This window comes from Corvus kubaryi, unplaced genomic scaffold, assembly GCF_017639235.1.
Source record: "Corvus kubaryi isolate FWS band 111438036 unplaced genomic scaffold, C.kubaryi_AGA036_p1.0 split3-37304, whole genome shotgun sequence".
Lineage (NCBI taxonomy): Eukaryota > Metazoa > Chordata > Aves > Passeriformes > Corvidae > Corvus > Corvus kubaryi.
The window spans coordinates 4,111,087-4,119,393 of record NW_024582087.1 but is presented as its reverse complement, the minus strand read 5'-3'; positions in this window follow the sequence as shown (position 1 = coordinate 4,119,393).

The following is an 8,307-nucleotide window of genomic DNA, read 5'->3' as shown; positions in this document are numbered from 1 at the left end:
TGCATTATCTTGAGTAGCTCAAGCATAACATAAAGGCCAGTACCTCTGCAATAAACAGTGCCTCAGTAATAATCGGTAAATTAATATTAGAAATTATATATCTGGTGTAGTTTTATTCCTGATGTGTCTTTAAAATGTTTAAAAGCCTCAGGTGCATTTTCTCTGGAGAGATTTTGCAATATGACTCTTACTCTGATCTGTCATTACTTAAAGAGTAGAAACAATGCATTGGTGATTTGGAAATTGGTTCTTGCCTCTTGCAAATTGAGACAGTAAGCAGTGGTGTAAATATAGGGTTAAATCATAGGAAGCACTAATGTCCTAACTAGATATCTCTTTAAAAAAAAGAAAACCGAATATTTTTTAGAGGTGCACTATTACTATGCAGAAAATGGCCATTCGTCTCTCAGTGCATGTGGCCAACTCTGCAGGCAATATTTTGTGTTTCTCTTGTATTGCTAAGAAGTTTGAACAGAATTGAAATTTGGAAAGTTACACTTTTGTTATAGTGCTACGTATAAGATGATCAAGGCTGACAGGTTAGTAAACACTGGGTAGAAGATCTGCTGAAAGGCCTAACTGGTGAAAGGTTTTCCAATCTTAAGTGTTTTCATGTGGTTTTTTTACTTCATTTCTTTATGTGCTAGGGTCCTGTGAGGCTTTGATATACACAAACTCTTTTGGAAACCACAAGCACATGACCATGGACTTTTTTTTACCTATCTTCTCTGCTGATGTTTAGCTCATATGCTAAAAGATGCTTGTGCCACAAAATGATGTACTGCTGTGGATAGTCATCCCACGCTACTTGGTTATTTACTATCGAACTCAATACTTTTATTATCAATCAATCAATCATCTGGATAGATATTTCCCGTGCATCTTTAAATTAAACAGTTGTTTAGTTCTGTTTTTTTCCACTGCAATCTGTCTTCCTCACCATTCTGTTTATCTGCTGAGGTGTATTTTGCCGCTTGTAGAGAGACACCTATCACACTGAGACTTCCTCATACTTACTTTCCACTTTCCAGGTCATCTATCATCCTGTAAAGTTATATGGTGAGTGGGATTGTACTGACTAACATGAGTGATTTTTTTTAAGGAAAACCAAGCATCAGAATCCCAAAGTGTTTGGGGGTATATTTCGAAGTTTTTCCTGATACCTAGTTAAATAGTCTTACCATTTCTTCTCTAAATAGTACTCAAAAATTTGACGTTAAATTAAACTGGACTTTTGGTCTTGCTGTTCTTCTAGAGACCATCTTTGACGAAATGCTCACAGCTTGCTCAGTCGTCTGGCTCACTGTTCTGTGCCTTAGAAAGCCCCGAGCTGCCTAGAGAGACGGCATGGGCAATCCAGTGACTCGGTGGCTCCGAAAGGCAGCAAGCGATAGCTGTAAAGCTAATGTCAAAAGCAGAAGCAAAGAGGTAGAAATACAGCCCAAACCCTGTGCCTTTTATTCCTGTTTCTTTATTCCTCCAGTCTCGAGAGAGACAGGAGACGCTGTTCACAGAAGGGGGGCAGGAGCAAGAGGGGGCGGAGCCCGCTCGACTCGCTCTTTATTCGGGGGAAGGGAAAGGGGAGAGCTAGGGGTGGACCGGGGGTAACCAGCCAATCGGACTCTGTTTCGGGGGAGTCTGTGCTACTTTCAAGTTTTACCCGCGCTTTGAACAAAGAGGATTCAGAGCACATGGTTGAACCAAGTCCGGATCTGTCTGGCCAGTCCCGGGGCGGTGCTGCACCTCGGGGGCAGGCAGCAACACATCTTGAATTGTTTTTCGACAAACCTGTTTGCACTTCTATTGTGTAATAACATTGGTAACATCAAAGACACAGAACTGCTGAAGTCTTTGTGCTCATGTCAATGAAATTTTGGTTTGTAGCACTTGTAATGTGACCTCATTTTACTAAAACTGTATATTATAAGTAATTATATTTCCAGAAAATTATTGCAAGTGGAAATCTTGGTGACGTAGGAGGGTCTTGTGTTATGTGGAAAGGATTTTTCCAGAGTATTTTCAAATCCATTTATGCTTTTCCTTCATAGATTGCTTTCTATCTTCTTGTCCAGTGAGAGGTGTGCTGTGACAGCACCTTTTGCCTGATTGAGCATGAGATTGATTACTCCGGCTATTTTGGGCACTAATTTTGTCTCCAGGTCTAAGTTTTGCCCTACACATTCTCATGTTGCTGCTTTTGGCACTGTGCTGCAGCAGTAAGTAATTGCACAGGCTGGGGCTTTGGATGCTGTACATGCATGGTATGTCATAAGAAATGGCTATACGAAAGCCACTGTTTGATCCACAAGGGAGAATTTTTGCTCTGTGATATTTCTTCCCAGGAAGGAAATCTGACCGTTGTGTCTGGACTGAAATACAAAAAACTGTTGCTGTCATATCTCTTAAAAAGTCAGGGTAAAAAATAGGGAAGGTCCCTTCTCTTTTTAACAATAGACAACATTTTGTTCTACCATTCTAGTTAGATTCTCTTTCAATATTTAACTTGGGTATAATCTTCAATATTTTATTTAAGCAATACAAGAAACAGGTAGGTACCTCACAACCAGGGTTTTAAGCACTTGTCCAACTGAAGAAGAGGAGAAAAACTCTTTGTGTGTTAGTTTGCTATATAAATATTTTCCAGGGGTGCAGAAAGAGATTTTGATGATTATTGTAGAGCAAAACTATCCTACCAAGGGTGTCCAAAATAGGTAAAGGGGTACCCAGGTCATCCAGATGTGAAGGGAAAGTGAGTCACTGTTGTCGAAATTTCCTAGTCCTGTTGCCAGCAATGGGTTTTTTGGTTAACTAATCTTTGCACAATTTCTTCCTTCATTTTTAGGTGTGTGGCAGTGTAGTGGAAAGAAGGTAATATATGCTTTCTCTCTTGGCCTATGTGATAACAGATTAACAAAGTACTGTGAAACTCTTAATTGTTATTGTGAGTGAGGTTAAAAAAATCTTAGTTGTTATACGGTTGGATCTGTCTGGACACAGATTTTCCTTGCAGTACTTAAAATACCCTTGAAAATACATCTGTGTTTGGCTGTCACTGTGCATTACAGAGAGATAACAGACACAGTGCCATCTCTATGTTTTCTTATAACTGCTCAGGGATTTCACTGCCATTGTACAAGGTAAGTTGGCGTTCTTTGGTTTTGTTCACTGAGTAGTGATAGGGCTGCGCATTTTTAAAATATAACTCTTTCATTGCTGCTAAAACAGACATCGTCATAGACCATGATAAAATAACAAGTAGTCCAGTAAAACATTAACTTTGCAAAAGATTTTTCCTGTGAATTCTAAGTACTAAAGTTAAATGAAATGAAAGTTCTTATTCTGACCATAAAGTACAACAAAATCAAGTGAGAAGAAACGAATGTCACAATTGATAGGCAGTCTTCTTTTATGGAATTGTCTTTAATATGATGGCCATTGTCTTTGTGTAATATTTGAAACAGAGTTTTCCTCTGAGTCACTAATTTCTTCTTTTCCACTCTCTGGATTTTTCATTTGAGAGTGTAGAAAGCACCTGTTAAACTGTGCAAAAACCTTGAATGTGTTTGGGAAACCAAGCAGCTTATTCTAGTTCTTAGAACACCTACTTAGGTGCATCTGTGTCTTGGAGTGACTTTATGATGTGTATCCCATATCGCTGCCTTATGCCCAGAAATTAATTCTTGTGCCTTTCTATGCCTTAAACTGAGCCTGAGAGGGGGAAGGAAAAACTGAGCAAAACTTTTTCAAAGCAGTTTGCAGCTTGTTCAAGGTCACACAGAGATAGCGACTTTTTTTTCCCCAGCTGTGGTGGGGGAGCGAAGAAGCACCCGGCTTGCATTTTTTTTTCCAGTCTGCTTTTGGCCAGTTTTACAGCTTCTTTTTCTCCAGAGAAAGACTGAGAGTTGAACTTTTTTTCCTTCCCTTGAAATTTCGGATTGTCTCCCTTTTCTGCTGGACTGGTTCAATATCAGAACACATCGGGAGGACTTTCCACTGAGCACAGAGGGCCTGGCCCTGGGCCAAGCCCCAGCTCCGAGGAGACCAAAGGAAGGACTCTAACACTTTCCCAGGTTTTTTCTCCACAGCAAAATTTTATTATTTAGCATTATTATCCTTTTCCCGTGTGTTTGTTAAATGAATAGTTTTTATCTCCTTCTCTTTCCTTCGAGGAAAATTAATGCAACCGGGGGCTTGTAACCACAAGCCTTGGCGTGCCCTAGGGCAGAGGGGACGCAGCATTAGCCTCCACAACGTCCTCGCTGGACGGCTCAGTGGAATAGGTGCGGGATGGGTGTGTGCGCTGGCTCCTCCTCAGAGGAAGCACGTCGGGCGGCCGATGGATTAGGCTCGCGTTAGCCCGGAGGCAAAGAAGGCAGGAGGGGCTTCTGGTGTGGGTTCCAACAGGTTTATTTGCAGGAGGGACCAGGAGCCAGAGAAGCCTCGAGAAGAAGCGGGCTCGCCCCTTTATGGGGGGGTGGAGCAAGGCAGGGAAAGAGAAAACAACCAATGGGGTACAAGCAGAGGGGAGGATACAATTTTTCAGAACAAATGGGGAAAACAGGGAGGCAGGAGTCATAACAGGGAACCAATTAATAACTAAAAAAGGGAGAACTTTCTGGAACAGGGGGAGGTAATTTAGGATTGGGAGCCACCCACGGGGAGGTAACCTAGATCTCTTCTGGTCCGCCTTCCAATCCACTGTCCTAGGTGTGGAAATCCACCCAGTGGGTGGCCCTGGTTTGACTGACATTTGATGGTTTCAGCCCGAGAGCAGGCTGAGCCACCCCAACAGAAAATTTATTTTTCCTGAACCTGGTGGGGGAGGGGTGGTGACCTGCCTTCTCTCAGAGGATATATTTCTAAATTTGGCCAAACTGGAACAATCTGTCAGCAGTGGACAGTGTGAAATTTTGTAAGGAGAGGCAGCAGAAAGTGATGCAAGCCTCATACACACACACTAGTGGGCATAGGAAGTGGTAGGTCTGATGTTAGTGGAGTCCAAGGTATGATACAGGACAGAGCTCTAACTGTTTTTCTTTACAACCCATTCTTTTCCTTGATTCGTATTGTTCTATTGTCAACACAATTGATAGTTGATGCTGTTGGTGCTCCGTGACTTTGCTACTAAATATGGGTAGCCTTTCTCCTGTGACTTGAGAGGGAATATCAGATCGAAACTGTGTCATACATGGTGAATTTGTGATGCTATATTCCATGGAAAGTGATTGTTCAACATCTTCTTTTTCTGATTTTTTCTTGCTTATACATTCAATCCGACTCCTCTAAAATAACAGGGTACATCTAGAAGCGAAATGTTGTATTTTCATCCAGAAAATTCTCCCAATCACGTTATAGTTCTTTCTCATAAAAGAGATTTTCTTTCACTACCTGATAAGGTTTGAAGTTTTCACCATTTCTGTTAAGATTGATTGGGAAAAGACAGAACACTATCAACTGTAGTTAAAAATGCAGTGTTTTCTCTAACAGTCATAACATTTGGGCTAATTGATTCTCAGGAGAATAATGACATGAAGCACGTAGTAAAAAATATCCATGAAGTGATCTGTAAAAACCTAGATCTGCTTTACTCCCCCAATAAACCAGAAAAATTCATCTACTAAAAAGAAGGAAAAATAAGACATCATTAGAGATTCTTTTCAGTGTGATTTGAGGTTAGTTGGAATTCCTTTAAGTGTCAATGAATTTAGATCTGGCAGAATTCCAATTCCAACACGGGTTTTTTTCCTGCATATGGCTTTGGAAGAGGCCAGAGAAATTTAGACCATATAAATGAAAGAGGGAATTGCAATACTAGAGGAGAGTAACAAGAAAAGAACCACAGGAATATCAGAGAGAACATAGTGGTTGCCTGTGGAGCTAGTAATTTAGAAAATGGCATGATTGAGACAGATGACGGGTAAAGTTCCAAGAAGTGGACACTGTGAAGTGTCGTATGGTGTAATGTTTGAAGATTTTAGCATGTTCCTGGCAAATGGAATGTGCTCTTCCAGCTGTGGAAGCTGCCTTATGACTTGTGATCTTTGTGATTTTCAGGGTTGCGTCTGTACAGAACTTTCACCTTATTGGAGGTGTTTGGAATGTGGGAATGTGGTACATGTTATAAGCAAACTTTTGAAGATGTCATCCACCATATGAAGCCAAAATGAAAAAGTACTTTTTGAAGGGAGATTTTGGATTACAGAGCAGAAGAACCCAAAGCATTAGAGTGTTCCAGGTGAGCTACAGAAGCATGTGTCTCTTTCTCACCCTGTAGTCCTAAGAATCAACAAAGTGATTTGTAAAGGATGTGACCTGGGTAATCTAAATCTTCCCCTTTCTCCTTTCTTGAATTTGCTGATAGACCAGGCTAGAAGCATAGTAAGGGAGATACTGGATAAAGTTGGAACATTAAATGGAGGCTGAAGATAATGAGGTTAATTGACTTTTGTGTGATGGACTATTTATTTGCTCTGAAATTTGTGTAGATTGCAAGAGCCTGTTTGATTTCTTCTTGGAAATAGAGTCATATTTCTTTATCCCCAAAATGCCTCCTCTTCTGTGAGCTCAAGAACTCCTCATTAATCTACTTAATAATGCAACTGGGGATAAACTTTGGGGTTTTTTTTTCCTGGAGAACAAAAGTATTTACTGTTCTTGCTGCAGCCTGCGTTAGGAATGCCCCTTAGTTACGAGAATTTTAGCCTTTCTGTCTATAGCAAAAATATCGGACAACTTCATAGGATCCTGTTGGGTTTTGTTTGTGCACAAAATGTGCTATCCAGAATTGTGCTTACTGTCTTCTGTGCTGACATTGTTCTGTTGTTGCTAACCATGTGGTGCTGTCTCGTTCTGCTGACTGTGTGCTAGACATCTGCTGACTGCGATTCGGATGTTTCACCCACTGAGTGGAAGAGTGGGATCACTGGGGCATGATCAGGAGCGCTTGAGAGCCACAAGGTCTCAGTGGGGGAACTCTGGAATGTAGGCCAAGACTGACATAAGGCCTGTCATGTTCTTATAGTTTAATTTGCTTATGCCTGCACCAAGACAGTTGCCTGAACTCCAGGCTTTATTATTTTTACTCTTCTTTAGAGAAAGTTTAGTTTGTTAGAATGGCAGCTGACAGCAGGCCTGTTATGTTCTGTAGAGAGGCATGTGGAATCAGCTAATTTAAGTTTTTTTCCAAATCCATCAGAGGTCTTTTAGGGTTTTAGTATGTGCCTCACTGTTACCTCTTCACTATTAAGAACTTGAAACGTAAATGTTTTATGATGTTTTACTCCCTTTGAGGAAACCATTTAACTGACAGATAAATAGTCCCTACTTTGCTTGCTTGCAAAATTCAACAGTGCTCTGGATTTTACTGTTTGGCAAGATGTCTAAAAGTTATTTGTTGCCATACCCCACTCTTTCCATGTTTCTGTCTCATTGTCTCCCAGGGTATTTTAGCCTACTCAGGCACAGAATAAAGCTTAGTTGTGCACATGTGAACATAGGAAGTGATAATAAATAAAAACGCTGAACTCCATCCCAGATTATCACCTGGTTTCCCTGCTAAACCATCCTCATTTTCTGATGTTCTGTATTTCAATACAAGACTTGGCTGAAGTACCACTGTCTTGAGTTCCTCCTTCCTGACAGCCACTGACTTTTCACAACCATTTGAATTTTTCTCAACTGCCACAGCTGAATTTATTGAAGCTGGAGACATCTAAGTGTTAGACATTTTGAATGCGAATCAGAACTTAATGTATTGGCTGCATGTACTCATGTTGGAAAGGTGCCTAATATCACAAAAACTGATGGAGTGGAGGCATCTCACAGTACACTCATCTACGTGGAGTATTAGTGCAGACAGTGGTGCCACATGGCAATTGTGGATACTCTGTGTATGCTGTGAAAATGCATTTCAAGAGGCAAAGTGATTTTTTGCTGTCAAGACTCGTTCATCAGATCTCTCTACAACTGTTATATATGCAGGTGCTTGCTGCTCATTGTAGGAGAGATCATAAATATGCAGCCAGTTGTCATAGGTTAGCAAGGAGAGTCCCGGAAGGGACGTCCTTGCTAAGGGGTGCTTACAGTTTCCTCTGGGACCTGATAGAACCTATCAGCTGGCCAGTTTGAATATGGACAATTCTCTAAGCCACTTAAAGTTGTGACCGCCTCTGTGATCCACACTTAAGAATAGATGAACTCCCCCTCCAAGCTCTCTCTCGTTTCCGGCGCTGGGACAGGTGGCTGCAGGCCCCGTGTGGGGGCCAGTGGGCCCGGCCAGGCCCTGCTTGGGCCAGGCCGGGCTGGGCC